The sequence below is a fragment of the Salmo salar genome, unplaced genomic scaffold, assembly GCF_905237065.1.
Source record: "Salmo salar unplaced genomic scaffold, Ssal_v3.1, whole genome shotgun sequence".
Lineage (NCBI taxonomy): Eukaryota > Metazoa > Chordata > Actinopteri > Salmoniformes > Salmonidae > Salmo > Salmo salar.
In genome coordinates, this window is record NW_025548223.1 from 95,001 (window position 1) to 110,000 (window position 15,000).

The window sequence follows — 15,000 nt, forward strand, 5'->3', positions numbered from 1 at the left end:
TTAATATAGGAACAGCATTACTATAGGAACAGCTATAGGGAACAGCATTACTATAGGAACAGCCTTACTATAGGAACAGCTATAGGGAACAGCATTAATATAGGAACAGCATTACTATAGGAACAGCTATAGGGAACAGCATTACTATAGGAACAGCTAAAGGGAACAGCATTACTATAGGAACAGCATTACTATAGGAACAGCTATAGGGAACAGCATTACTATAGGAACAGCATTACTATAGGAACAGCTATAGGGAACAGCATTACTATAGGAACAGCATTACTATAGGAACAGCTATAGGGAACAGCATTACTATAGGGAACAGCATTACTATAGGAACTGCTATAGGGAACAGCATTACTACATGAACAGCATTACTATATGAATGCAGATTTGATGCTCTTCTGAGAGAAAAGCTAAATTATTTCGGAGCTTAAACGATCTCTCTCTCTGTTGATGGATCTCATCATGACGTTACCTCTGTTGATGGATCATGACGTTACCTCTGTTGATGGATCATGATGTTACCTCTGTTGATGGATCATGACGTTACCTCTGTTGATGGATCTCATCATGACGTTACCTCTGTTGATGGATCATGACGTTACCTCTGTTGATGGATCTCATCATGACGTTACCTCTGTTGATGGATCATGACGTTACCTCTGTTGATGGATCATGATGTTACCTCTGTTGATGGATCATGATGTTACCTCTGTTGATGGATCTCATCATGACGTTTCCTCTGTTGATGGATCATGACGTTACCTCTGTTGATGGATCTGATCATGACGTTACCTCTGTTGATGGATCATGACGTTACCTCTGTTGATGGATCATGACGTTACCTCTGTTGATGGATCATGATGTTACCTCTGTTGATGGATCATGATGTTACCTCTGTTGATGGATCATGACGTTACCTCTGTTGATGGATCATGATTTTACCTCTGTTGATGGATCATGATGTTACCTCTGTTTGGTTTCCTGCTATCCTTCTCATTCCTGTTTACCGCAGCTTTAAGAGTTCTTTAACCATGAATGGAGGGAAGAGATGTGAATAGGACGGCCGTAGGGTTTGAGTTCAGTAGGCGTAAACTTTTAAATAGCTCTTCTTACATTAGACTCCCGGTGATAGTGTTAACGAGGTAGTGGTGGTGCATGGAGTGGGAGGGAACTTCTTTAGTCCTGGTTCCAATGTAACTACGGCTAATCTGTTCTCATCAGGCCTCCATCTTAATGTAATATCTACCTCAGAGGTGGAGTAGGGGTTGGTGTTAGTGGTTCTGTCGGAAATAGGGGAGGGGTTTCTGTTTGTTAATGTCTATGCTCCCAGTACAGGGGAGCTTTTTGAGACGCTTAAGACAGGAGCTGCTGCAGTACGACAGCGATGAGCTGTATTGTAATGGAGGACGGGACAGGAACTATAAAACAGATAACACACTAGATGGGCACTGGAAATAAGCCAATCCACAGTTGTGGGTGGTCTGAACCAATCTGTTGAAACAGCATGGACTAGTGGATGTGTTGAGGGACTGAAATCAGGGAGGGAGGAGCTATACGTGGATGAAGGTAGTAGAGGGGAGGATTAGTGCAGCAAGGCTGAATAGGATCTATGTCAGGAAGGGGAGCTGTAACAGGGTTCTATGTCAGGAAGTGGAGATTTAACAGGGTTCTATGTCAGTAAGGGGAGATTTAACAGGGTTCTATGTCAGGAAGGGGAGATTTAACAGGGTTCTATGTCAGTAAGGGGAGATTTAACAGGGTTCTATGTCAGTAAGGGGAGATTTAACAGGGTTCTATGTCAGGAAGGGGAGCTGTAACAGGGTTCTATGTCAGGAAGGGGAGATTTAACAGGGTTCTATGTCAGGAAGGGGAGCTGTAACAGGGTTCTATGTCAGGAAGGGGAGCTTTAACAGGGTTCTATGTCAGTAAGGGGAGATTTAACAGGGTTCTATGTCAGGAAGGGGAGATTTAACAGGGTTCTATGTCAGTAAGGGGAGATTTAACAGGGTTCTATGTCAGTAAGGGGAGCTTAAACAGGGTTCTATGTCAGTAAGGGGAGATTTAACAGGGTTCTATGTCAGGAAGGGGAGCTGTAACAGGGTTCTATGTCAGGAAGGGGAGCTTAAACAGGGTTCTATGTCAGTAAGGGAAGCTGTAACAGGGTTCTATGTCAGTAAGGGGAGCTTAAACAGGGTTCTATGTCAGTAAGGGGAGATTTAACAGGGTTCTATGTCAGTAAGGGGAGCTTAAACAGGGTTCTATGTCAGTAAGGGGAGCTGTAACAGGGTTCTATGTCAGTTAGGGAAAAGCCCCCTGAAATGGACAAACATTTATGGGAACATATTGGCAGTGTACGAAACATATACACGATGGCAAATATCACTCAATTGGATGGCAGATCATTCAAAGCTTATGGCAAATGTCAAATGGCAAATGCCAAGTGTCATACAGCAAAATCCCAAAGATGGCGAGCATGCTCCACCATTAATTTTCATATTGCAAATGGACATCAAGTCAAGACCCAAGTGTCAAATTTTGAAAATTTAAAAAGAAAATCTAAAATGTATTTCCCTCTAAAAAAGTGCTTTCTAGACCGTTTTTTGAAATTCTTTTGATTTTTTGGTCAATTATACATGTATAAGATCTGTATGAACATACCTTTGTAATATTTTATTGAGTTGTCCATAAGGCATATGTTTTGTCCATTTGCAATATGCTATCATAGGAAGTCAAAAGTCAAAAGTCAGTGAACCATTGCCAAATGTAATAAGAAATGTCCAAATGCAATATATAAGTATTGAAAGTGCCAAATCAGGATGTTATGTCCATTTGCCATATATAGGAAGTCAGCCTCCGAACCCAAAAGTCATTGAACCATGTCCAAATGGCATTTAAACTGCCAAATGATATATATCACTATGTTATGCCCTAAATCAACATTGTAGTTCTATTCGTCATGTATGATGAGAGAGAAGTGGGACTCTGTTGTTTTTTAACGATTTTTAGAAAAATGTCCAAAATGACCAGGGGTGCTCTCTACCCAACTGTGGACCCCTTGCACCCCCCTAAAAGGATTAAAAACCATTTTAAAAATGTGCTCCTGGTAACCCGTTCCAATCACCAGGCGCACGGCTGTCCATTTGCAATATGTTTCAATGGGCATTTACCATCACGAATTTGACATTCTCAAAAATACTGCTGAAATGAGAGATTGACTGGCCCGATGAACTCGGGATGGCCGGGCAGTGATAGTGGTTCCTCTTTACATTAAGAACTGACTTATTTACAGAGGGTTGAATGAGTATGTGTTATTTCAGAAAATCACAGAAATCATGTAGAGCTCCGAAACCCACCTTAACGGATTCGTCTGAACACGCTGCAACTGGATCTGTAACTTTTTTGAAAAAAAAACAAATTTCTTTGACCGTTGTACATTGTATGATTTCTCGTATATTACAATAGATAAATGGCTGGTTCTTTTTTTCCTGACCCCGCGGTTTATGTACTTTGTTGTGAAGCGGTTAAATTAGCGCTCTATTTTCATTTTTGACCTTTAACCTGTTAGGGCTAGGGGGCAGTATTGACACGGCTGGATAAAAAACGTACCTGATTTAATCTGGTTACTACTCCTGCCCAGTAACTAGAATATGCATATAATTATTGGCTTTGGATAGAAAACACTCCAAAGTTTCTAAAACGGTTTGAATGGTGTCTGTGAGTATAACAGAACTCAAATGGCAGGTCAAAACCTGAGAAGATTCTGTACAGGAAGTACCCTGTCTGACCATTTCTTGGCCTTCTTTGCCATCTCTATCCATTACAAAGGATCTCTGCTGTTACGTGACACTTCATACAGCTCACATGGGCTCTCAGAAGGCGGCAAAAAGCTGAATCGTGGCTTTGCAGGCTCTGGTTGAAAAAAAGTAGCGCGCTTGGGTAGTGGCTGGTTACAGTACTGTGAGACTCAGGCGCGTGCCCGCGTCGACCGAATGCTTTGTTTTCTTTTGTCTGTTTACCTAAACGCAGATTCCCGGTCGGAATATTATCGCTTTTTACGAGAAAAATGGCATAAAAATGGATTTTAAACAGCGGTTGACATGCTTGGAAGTACGGTAATGGAATATTTAGATTTTTTTTGTCACGAATTGCGGCATGCTCGTAACCCTGATTTACCATTTTGGATAGTGTCTGGAACGCATGAACAAAACGCCGGTATTTGGATATAACGATGGATTATTTTGGACCAAACCAACATTTGTTATTGAAGTAGCAGTCCTGGGAGTGCATTCTGACGAAGACAACAAAGGTAATCAAACTTTTGTAATAGTAAATCTGACTTTGGTCAGGGCTAAATTTGCTGGGTGTCTAAATGGCTAGCCGTGATGGCTGGGCTATCTACTGAGAATATTGCAAAATGTGCTTTCACCGAAAAGCTATTTTAAAATCGGACACCTCGATTGCACAAAGGAGTTCTGTATCTATAATTCTTAAAATAATTGTTATGTTTTTTGTGAACGTTTATCGTGAGTAATTTAGTAAATTGTTAGTAAATTCCCCGGAAGTTTGCTAGTTTGCTATGCTAGTTCTGAACGTCACATGCTAATGTAAAAAGCTGGTTTTTGATATAAATATGAACTTGATTGAACAAAACATGCATGTATTGTATAACATAATGTCCTAGGATTGTCATCTGATGAAGATCATCAAAGGTTAGTGCTGCATTTAGCTGTCTTCTGGGTTTTTGTGACATTATATGCTAGCTTGAAAAATGGGTGTCTGATTATTTCTGGCTTGGTACTCTGCTGACATAATCTAATGTTTTGCTTTCGTTGTAAAGCCTTTTTGAAATCGGACAGTGTGGTTAGATTTAACGAGAGTCTTGTCTTTAAAATAGCTGTAAAATAGTCATATGTTTGAGAAATTGAAGTAATAGCATTTCTAAGGTATTTGAAAATCGCGCCACGGGATTCAACTGGCTGTTGCGTAGGTGGGACGATTTCGTCCCGCCTAGCCCAGAGAGGTTAATCCCAGAAAATGGCTTTAACTCAAAAAGCGTTGATGCCTCGATGCCATCTTGTTTCTGGGCTAACAGCCCATTGGTCCAAACTTATGCTCACCAAGTTTTGTCTTCGAACGTTTTTTCCATTTAGGAGAAATGGCCATGTCATTATTGGTGATGTTTTGTACATTTTGCAATAAGATGCCATTCGCCATCTGGTGGAATTTACCGGGACAGCGGAAAAATTACGAAAAATGTAGCATTTTTATAAAAACGGAAAAAACCCGAATGTCCGAGATGACTTTATTTGATGACTTCACGGAAGATCTGGCCCTGGGGTTTCGGCCCGAGGCCCTCGGCGAATTTTAAAAATATTTGCGGACGTCTAGTAAGGGACAGTACATTTGCAATATGGAGATCCTCATCGATCATACAGCAAATGCCGAAAAGTGCCCTTCTAGTATGTAACGAAAGTCTAACTAAAGTCTAACTAAAGTCTAATTATAGTCTAATTATAGTCTAATTATAGTCTAGTAGAAGTCTAATGAAAGTCTAATAAATCCTTCTCTACCTAAAAGACAGACTACTTTGCCTCCTGTTTGAAAGCAGTAGGGAACATCTGGATCACAGAGGCCTGTTTCTGTAATAGTGGAACAACTGGATCACAGAGGCCTGTTTCTGTAATAGTGGAACAACTGGATCACAGAGGCCTGTTTCTGTAATAGTGGAACAACTGGATCACAGAGGCCTGTTTCTGTAATAGTGGAACAACTGGATCACAGAGGCCTGTTTCTGTAATAGTGGAACAACTGGATCACAGAGGCCTGTTTCTGTAATAGTGGAACAACTGGATCACAGAGGCCTGTTTCTGTAGTAGTGGAACAACTGGATCACAGAGGCCTGTTTCTGTAATAGTGGAACATGTCTGATTGTTATAAATGGAATAGAAAAATAAAATGAACTGAATAATTCTCACAGGCAGAAGAATAGTTGATAAAGGTTACAGCGAGCGCTCAGCAGACTCTCCCAATTGTTCAGCTCTAAACTGAAGAAACCAAAAATCTAATTTCAGCAAAATGAAAGATTTCCTCTCCTCAGCCTTTCAATCTCAGACAATGGTCTGCCGGAACAGAGAGCCTCATGGTCTGCTGAACAGAACTAGTGTACATCCCACATGGCACCTTTGTGTCCTATATAGTGCACTAGTTTTGACCAAAGCCCTATTTGTAGTGGTGCACTACATAAGGATTAGGGTGCCATTTGGGATGCATCCCCAGAACAATGTGGATAAGTAGACTCCTATCTATCACAGAGAGAGGAGAGGGGCAGGTTGACCAGGGTCTGAGACAGAGGAGAGAGAAGGAGGGAGGGAGGGAGTAGTGTTCTATATGGGTCATTCTATAGAAGTAGTGTTCTATATGGGTCCTTCTACAGAAGTAGTGTTCTATATGGGTCCTTCTATATAAGTAGTGTTCTATATGGGTCATTCTATAGAAGAAGTGTTCTATATGGGTCAGTCTACAGAAGTAGTGTTCTATATGGGTCCTTCTATAGAAGTAGTGTTCTATATGGGTCATTCTACAGAAGTAGTGTTCTATATGGGTCCTTCTATAGAAGTAGTGTTCTATATGGGTCCTTCTATAGAAGTAGTGTTCTATATGGGTCCTTCTATAGAAGTAGTGTTCTATATGGGTCAGTCTACAGAGGTAGTGTTCTATATGGGTCATTTTACAGAAGTAGTGTTCTATATGGGTCCTTCTACAGAAGAAGTGTTCTATATGGGTCATTCTATAGAAGAAGTGTTCTATATGGGTCCTTCTATAGAAGTAGTGTTCTATATGGGTCCTTCTATAGAAGTAGTGTTCTATATGGGCCTTTCTATAGAAGTAGTGTTCTATATGGGTCCTTCTACAGAAGTAGTGTTCTATATGGGTCCTTCTACAGAAGTAGTGTTCCATATGGGTCCTTCTACAGAAGTAGTGTTCTATATGGGTCCTTCTACAGAAGTAGTGTTCTATATGGGTCATTCTACAGAAGTAGTGTTCTATATGGGTCCTTCTACAGAAGTAGTGTTCTATATGGGTCATTCTACAGAAGTAGTGTTCTATATGGGTCCTTCTACAGAAGTAGTGTTCTATATGGGTCCTTCTATAGAAGTAGTGTTCTATATGGGTCCTTCTACAGAAGTAGTGTTCTATATGGGTCCTTCTACAGAAGTAGTGTTCTATATGGGTCCTTCTACAGAAGTAGTGTTCTATATGGGTCCTTCTACAGAAGTAGTGTTCTATATGGGTCCTTCTACAGAAGTAGTGTTCTATATGGGTCCTTCTATAGAAGTAGTGTTCTATATGGGTCCTTCTACAGAAGTAGTGTTCTATATGGCTCATTCTAGAGAAGTAGTGTTCTAATTGGGTCATTCTACAGAAGTAGTGTTCTATATGGGTCATTCTACAGAAGTAGTGTTCTATATGGGTCCTTCTACAGAAGTTTTGCAAATAGGGGGTTGAAAAAATGTGTATCCTATTTTTCCAAAACGTTCAGCACTCCTGTTCCCACATGCCAGGTTGCTACTATACATACTGCTCACTCACTTTATCTGTGTTGCATATTAGAAGTATTTACCTGAATTCCTGACCACCCCACTACACGGCCAGGCCAGGTTCCATAGCGGCGGGGGCTGTTCTCATGCACGGTACATAACATCACACCGATCGCACAGTTATAAATAGATAAATTGCCGAACAGCTAATCCACTGGAGCGATGCAATTAATCACCTGTGATTGGAGAATAAACCGAAACACAGAGGAGAGACCTGGTGGAACCTCTAGAACCAACCAGTATAAACTCAGAGGAGACCTGGTGGAACCTCTAGAACCAACCAGTCTTAACTCAGAGGAGACCTGGTGGAACCTCTAGAACCAACCAGTCTTAACTCAGAGGAGACCTGGTGGAACCTCTAGGACCAACCAGTCTTAACTCAGAGGAGACCTGGTGGAACCTCTAGAACCAACCAGTCTTAACTCAGACGAGACCTGGTGGAACCTCTAGAACCAACCAGTCTTAACTCAGAGGAGACCCGTGGAACCTCTAGAACCAACCAGTCTTAACTCAGAGGAGACCTGTGGAACATCTAGAACCAACCAGTCCTAACTCAGAGACCTGGTGGAACCTCTAGAACCAACCGGTCTTAACTCAGAGGAGACCTGGTGGAACCTCTAGAACCAACCAGTATAAACTCAGAGGAGACCTGGTGGAACCTCTAGAACCAACCAGTCATAACTCAGAGACCTGGTGGAACCTCTAGAACCAACCAGTCTTAACTCAGAGGAGACCTGGTGGAACCTCTAGAACCAACCAGTGTTTCTTTTATAATTATAAACTAGGTGGTTGGAGCTCTGAATGCTGATTGGCTGACAGCCATGGTATATCAGATTGTACACAACGGGTATGACAAAACATTGATTTTTTTCCTGCTCTAATTCCGTTGGTAACCAGTTTATAATAGCGGTAAGGCACCTCGGGGGTTTGTGGTTTATGGCCAATATACCACGGCTAAGGGCTGTATACAGGGCTGTACCCATGCATGTTGCGTATGGAACAGCCCTTAGCCCTGGTATATTAACCACGGTCTCATTTCCAACGGTGCCCTGAGAACAACCGTTCAAGCAACGTGAGCATCGACTACAGCATGATCACACTACGGTTACAGCATTTCCAGATAAACCAAGATCCATTCCAAAGGGCAGTAGAAACTAATATATACAATCAATCAAATCAAGTGAAGTTTTCATTGGTCACATTGTTTATCAGAGCCCTAAATTCACCGTTTGGATCTAAAGAATAAAGTTATAGAGTGACCTGAAGGTCGTCCCAGGACTGAGGAGCACAGGATCTGAAATAAGTCTATCCCTAACTCAGAGACCCGGTGGAACCTCTAGAACCAACCAGTATACACTCAGAGACCTGGTGGAACCTCTAGAACCAACCAGTCTTAACTCAGAGGAGACCTGTGGAACATCTAGAACCAACCAGTCCTAACTCAGAGACCCGGTGGAACCTCTAGAACCAACCAGTATAAACTCAGAGACCCGGTGGAACCTCTAGAACCAACCAGTCTTAACTCAGAGGAGACCTGTGGAACATCTAGAACCAACCAGTATAAACTCAGAGACCTGGTGGAACCTCTAGAACCAACCAGTCTTAACTCAGAGGAGACCTGGTGGAACCTCTAGAACCAACCAGTCTTATCTCAGAGGAGACCTGGTGGAACCTCTAGAACCAACCAGTCTTAACTCAGAGGAGACCTGGTGGAACCTCTAGAACCAACCAGTCTTAACTCAGAGGAGACCTGGTGGAACCTCTAGAACCAACCAGTCTTATCTCAGAGGAGACCTGGTGGAACCTCTAGAACCAACCAGTCTTAACTCAGAGGAGACCTGGTGGAACCTCTAGAACCAACCAGTCTTAACTCAGAGGAGACCTGGTGGAACCTCTAGAACCAACCAGTCTTAACTCAGAGGAGACCTGTGGAACATCTAGAACCAACCAGTATAAACTCAGAGACCTGGTGGAACCTCTAGAACCAACCAGTCTTAACTCAGAGGAGACATGGTGGAACCTCTAGAACCAACCAGTCTTAACTCAGAGGAGACCTGGTGGAACCTCTAGAACCAACCAGTCTTAACTCAGAGATCTGGTGGAACCTCTAGAACCAACCAGTCTTAACTCAGAGGAGACCTGTGGAACATCTAGAACCAACCAGTATAAACTCAGAGATCTGGTGGAACCTCTAGAACCAACCAGTCTTAACTCAGAGGAGACCTGGTGGAACCTCTAGAACCAACCAGTATAAACTCAGAGGAGACCCGTGGAACATCTAGAACCAACCAGTCTTAACTCAGAGGAGACATGGTGGAACCTCTAGAACCAACCAGTCTTAAATCAGAGGAGACCTGGTGGAACCTCTAGAACCAACCAGTCTTAAATCAGAGGAGACCTGTTGGAACCTCTAGAACCAACCAGTCTTAACTCAGAGGAGACCTGGTGGAACCTCTAGAACCAACCACTCTTAACTCAGAGGAGACCCGTGGAACATCTAGAACCAACCAGTCTTAACTCAGAGGAGACCTGGTGGAACCTCTAGAACCAACCAGTCTTAACTCAGAGGAGACCTGGTGGAACCTCTAGAACCAACCAGTCTTAACTCAGAGATCTGGTGGAACCTCTAGAACCAACCAGTCTTAACTCAGAGGAGACCTGTGGAACATCTAGAACCAACCAGTATAAACTCAGAGACCTGGTGGAACCTCTAGAACCAACCACTCTTAACTCAGAGGAGACCCGTGGAACATCTAGAACCAACCAGTCTTAACTCAGAGGAGACCTGGTGGAACCTCTAGAACCAACCAGTCTTATCTCAGAGGAGACCTGGTGGAACCTCTAGAACCAACCAGTCTTAACTCAGAGGAGACCTGGTGGAACCTCTAGAACCAACCAGTATAATCTCAGAGGAGACCTGGTGGAACCTCTAGAACCAACCAGTCTTAACTCAGAGGAGACCCATGGAACATCTAGAACCAACCAGTCTTAACTCAGAGGAAACATGGTGGAACCTCTAGAACCAACCAGTATAAACTCAGAGGAGATCCGTGGAACCTCTAGAACCCACCAGTCATAACTCAGAGGAGACCCGTGGAACATCTAGAACCAACCAGTATAAACTCAGAGGAGACCTGGTGGAACCTCTAGAACCCACCAGTCATAACTCAGAGGAGATCCGTGGAACCTCTAGAACCCACCAGTCATAACTCAGAGACGACACGTGGAACCTCTAGAACCAACCAGTCTAGAGAGTCTTATAGTTACTAGATTTCTATTTTAGAAGTGAAGTGAAGCAGTATGGGCGTTTCTGGAGAAGTGCTTTATTTAAGCAATAACGCCCGAGAGGGTATATTGGCCAATACATAGTCGTGGTATACTGGCCATATACCACAAACCCCCGAGGTGCCTTACCGCTATTATAAACTGGTTACCAACGGAATTAGAGCAGGAAAAAATAAATGTTTTGTCATACCCGTGGTGTATGGTATGATATACCACGGCTGTCAGCCAATCAGCGTTCAGGGCTCAAACCACCCAGTTTATAAATAGGAATAACAGCCAACGTTGGGCCCTTCTGGTAATCAGAGACCAACCAACAGAGCTAGATAAGAGACAATGATGTGTATGGAAATTCACCAGTCATACAACGCTAGACTGAATATAGAGGTTTAAACACAGAGGCTGAGTGGTAGACTGAGAGGTTTAAACACAGAGGCTGAGTGGTAGACTGAGTGGTTTAAACACAGAGGCTGAGAGGTAGACTGAATCTAGAGGTTTAAACACAGAGGCTGAGCGGTAGACTGAGAGGTTTTAACACAGAGGCTGAGAGGTAGACTGAATCTAGAGGTTTAAACACAGAGGCTGAGAGGTAGACTGAATCTAATCTACAGTGTTGTCCTCCTCTCTCTCTCTCTGATAGGAACAAGCCCCATCATGCATCAGGTCTCTACAGTGTTGACCTCCTCTCTCTCTCTGATAGGAACAAGCCCCATCATGCATCAGGTCTCTACAGTGTTGTCCTCCTCTCTCTCTCTCTGATAGGAACAAGCCCCATCATGCATCAGGTCTCTACAGTGTTGTCCTCCTCTCTCTCTCTCTGATAGGAACACGCCCCATCATGCATCAGGTCTCTACAATGTTGTCCTCCTCTCTCTCTCTGATAGGAACAAGCCCCATCATGCATCAGGTCTCTACAGTGTTGACCTCCTCTCTCTCTCTGATAGGAACAAGCCCCATCATGCATCAGGTCTCTACAGTGTTGTCCTCCTCTCTGGTAGGCTCTGGTCTAAAGTAGTACACTATATAGGGAATAGGGCTCTGGTCTATAGTAGTGTACTATATAGGGAATAGGGCCCTGGTCTATAGTAGTGCACTATATAGGGAATAGGGCTCTGGTCTATAGTAGTGCACTATATAGGGAATAGGGCTCTGGTCTAAAGTAGTGCACTATATAGGGAATAGGGCCCTGGTCTAAAGTAGTGTACTATATAGGGAATAGGGCTCTGGTCTATAGTAGTGTACTATATAGGGAATAGGGCCCTGGTCTATAGTAGTGCACTATGTATGGAATAGGGCTCTGGTCTATAGTAGTGCACTACATAGGGAATAGGGCTCTGGTCTATAGTAGTGCACTATATAGGGAATAGGGCTCTGGTCTAAAGTAGTGTACTATATAGGGAATAGGGCTCTGGTCTATAGTAGTGCACTATATAGGGAATAGGGCTCTGGTCTATAGTAGTGCACTATATAGGGAATAGGGCTCTGGTCTAAAGTAGTGCACTATATAGGGAATAGGGCCCTGGTCTATAGTAGTGCACTATATAGGGAATAGGGCTCTGGTCTATAGTAGTGCACTATATAGGGAATAGGGCTCTGGTCTATAGTAGTGCACTATATAGTGAATAGGGCTCTGGTCTATAGTAGTGTACTATATAGGGAATAGGGCTCTGGTCTATAGTAGTGCACTATATAGGGAATAGGGCTCTGGTCTAAAGTAGTGCACTATATAGGGAATAGGGCTCTGGTCTATAGTAGTGCACTATATAGGGAATAGGGCTCTGGTCTATAGTAGTGTACTATATAGGGAATAGGGCTCTGGTCTAAAGTAGTGCACTATATAGGGAATAGGGCTCTGGTCTATAGTAGTGCACTATATAGGGAATGGGGCTCTGGTCTATAGTAGTGCACTATATAGGGAATAGGGCTCTGGTCTATAGTAGTGTACTATATAGGGAATAGGGCTCTGGTCTATAGTAGTGTACTATATAGGGAATAGGGCTCTGGTCTATAGTAGTGTACTATATAGGGAATAGGGCTCTGGTCTATAGTAGTGTACTATATAGGGAATAGGGCTCTGGTCTAAAGTAGTGCACTATATAGGGAATAGGGCTCTGGTCTATAGTAGTGCACTATATAGGGATTAGGGCTCTGGTCTATAGTAGTGCACTATATAGGGAATAGGGCTCTGGTCTATAGTAGTGCACTATATAGGGAATAGTGCTCTGGTCTAAAGTAGTGCACTATATAGGGAATAGGGCTCTGGTCTATAGTAGTGCACTACATAGGGAATAGTGGAACCATTTCAGACTCAGCCTGTGCTTCAGTGCTTGGTTGTCAGGTGGGCCGGCTGCTGTATGAGGGGCATCCAGGGTAAGACACCAGAGAGCAGTCTGACAGGGTCAGCACACTCCTCACGCCTCCTTCTGCCCTCAGGACGCTCCTCACTCCTCCTCCTGCCCTCAGGACACTCCTCATTCCTCCTCCTGCCCTCAGGACACTCCTCCTGTCTCCTCCTGCCCTCAGGACGCTCCTCATTCCTCCTCCTGCCCTCAGGACGCTACTCACTCCTCCTCCTGCCCTCAGGACACTCCTCACACTCCTCATTCCTCCTCCTGCCCTCAGGACACTCCTTCTGCCCTCAGGACGCTCCTCACTCCTCCTCCTGCCCTCAGGACGCTCCTCATTCCTCCTCCCCTCAGGACACTCCTCTCCTCTGCTCGACCTGCTAATAGAGAGGGACAGATCGCCATACTGAGACACACCAGGACCTGGCACTGACTATGTATACAGAGTCGTGCACAGACAGACAGACAGACAGACAGACAGACAGACAGACAGACAGACAGACAGACAGACAGACAGACAGACAGACAGACAGACAGACAGACAGACAGACAGACAGACAGACAGACAGACAGACAGACAGACAGACAGACAGACAGACAGACAGACAGACAGACAGACAGACAGACAGAGAGAGAGAGAGACTGTCTGAGTTTACAGAGGTCTTTATAAGCAAGACAGGGGCACAGGAAATATAGGTAGTCAATGTCTTGGATCTGAGTTTACGGAGCAGCACGGAAGGGGGCGCCACCCGAGCAGGAAGTGGGAGCCACCTTCGGTAGGAGTCGTGGCAGACCTCTTATCGTAAGCAGCCAATCGTAGCGTTGACTGAAGAATGACATGTAAATGATTCTGAAGCTCTGTTTCATAGAACCTCCTAAATCAATAACACAATTATCATCTGGATGTTTTACGTTTTCTGTAAACTGTCTGTGTGCATCCCGAATGGCACCCTATACCCTACATAGTGCACTGCTTCTTACCAGGGCACTGGGCAAAACTAGCGCACTCTGTAGGTAATAGGGTGCACATTTGGGAGGCGGATGAGAGCTCGTGTGTTTTTGTATAACCACAGAACTAAGTGTTGGTTAATGTTTTACGGCGTCCGTCATAAAACCCCACAATCCTCTATATTCAGTCCGACTCCGTCCCAAATGGCATCCTGTTGCCTATATAGTGCACTACTTCTGCCAGTGCCCTATCCATAGGGACGATATCGGGAGGCATTAGGGACGTAGACTCTGTCTCCTCGTGTGTCAGTGCGAGATGTGATCTGAACAGAGCAGAGTAGATGTTATATCTCTGGACTAATGGGATTATAAACCATGTTACAACAACTCAGACAGGCTAACTAGACCAGCCTGTTCAGTCCATCAGTCTGGTCCCTAACTAGACCAGCCTGTTCAGTCCATCAGTCTGGTCCCTAACTAGACCAGCCTGTTCAGTTCATCAGTCTGGTCCCTAACTAGACCAGCCTGTTCAGTCCATCAGTCTGGTCCCTAACTAGACCAGCCTGTTCAGTTCATCAGTCTGGTCCCTAACTAGACCAGCCTGTTCAGTTCATCAGTCTGGTCCCTAACTAGACCAGCCTGTTCAGTTCATCAGTCTGGTGCCTAACTAGACCAGCCTGTTCAGTTCATCAGTCTGGTCCCTAACTAGACCAGCCTGTTCAGTTCATCAGTCTGGTCCCTAACTAGACCTCCAGCCTGTTCAGTTCATCAGTCTGGTCCCTAACTAGACCAGCCTGTTCAGTTCATCAGTCTGGTCT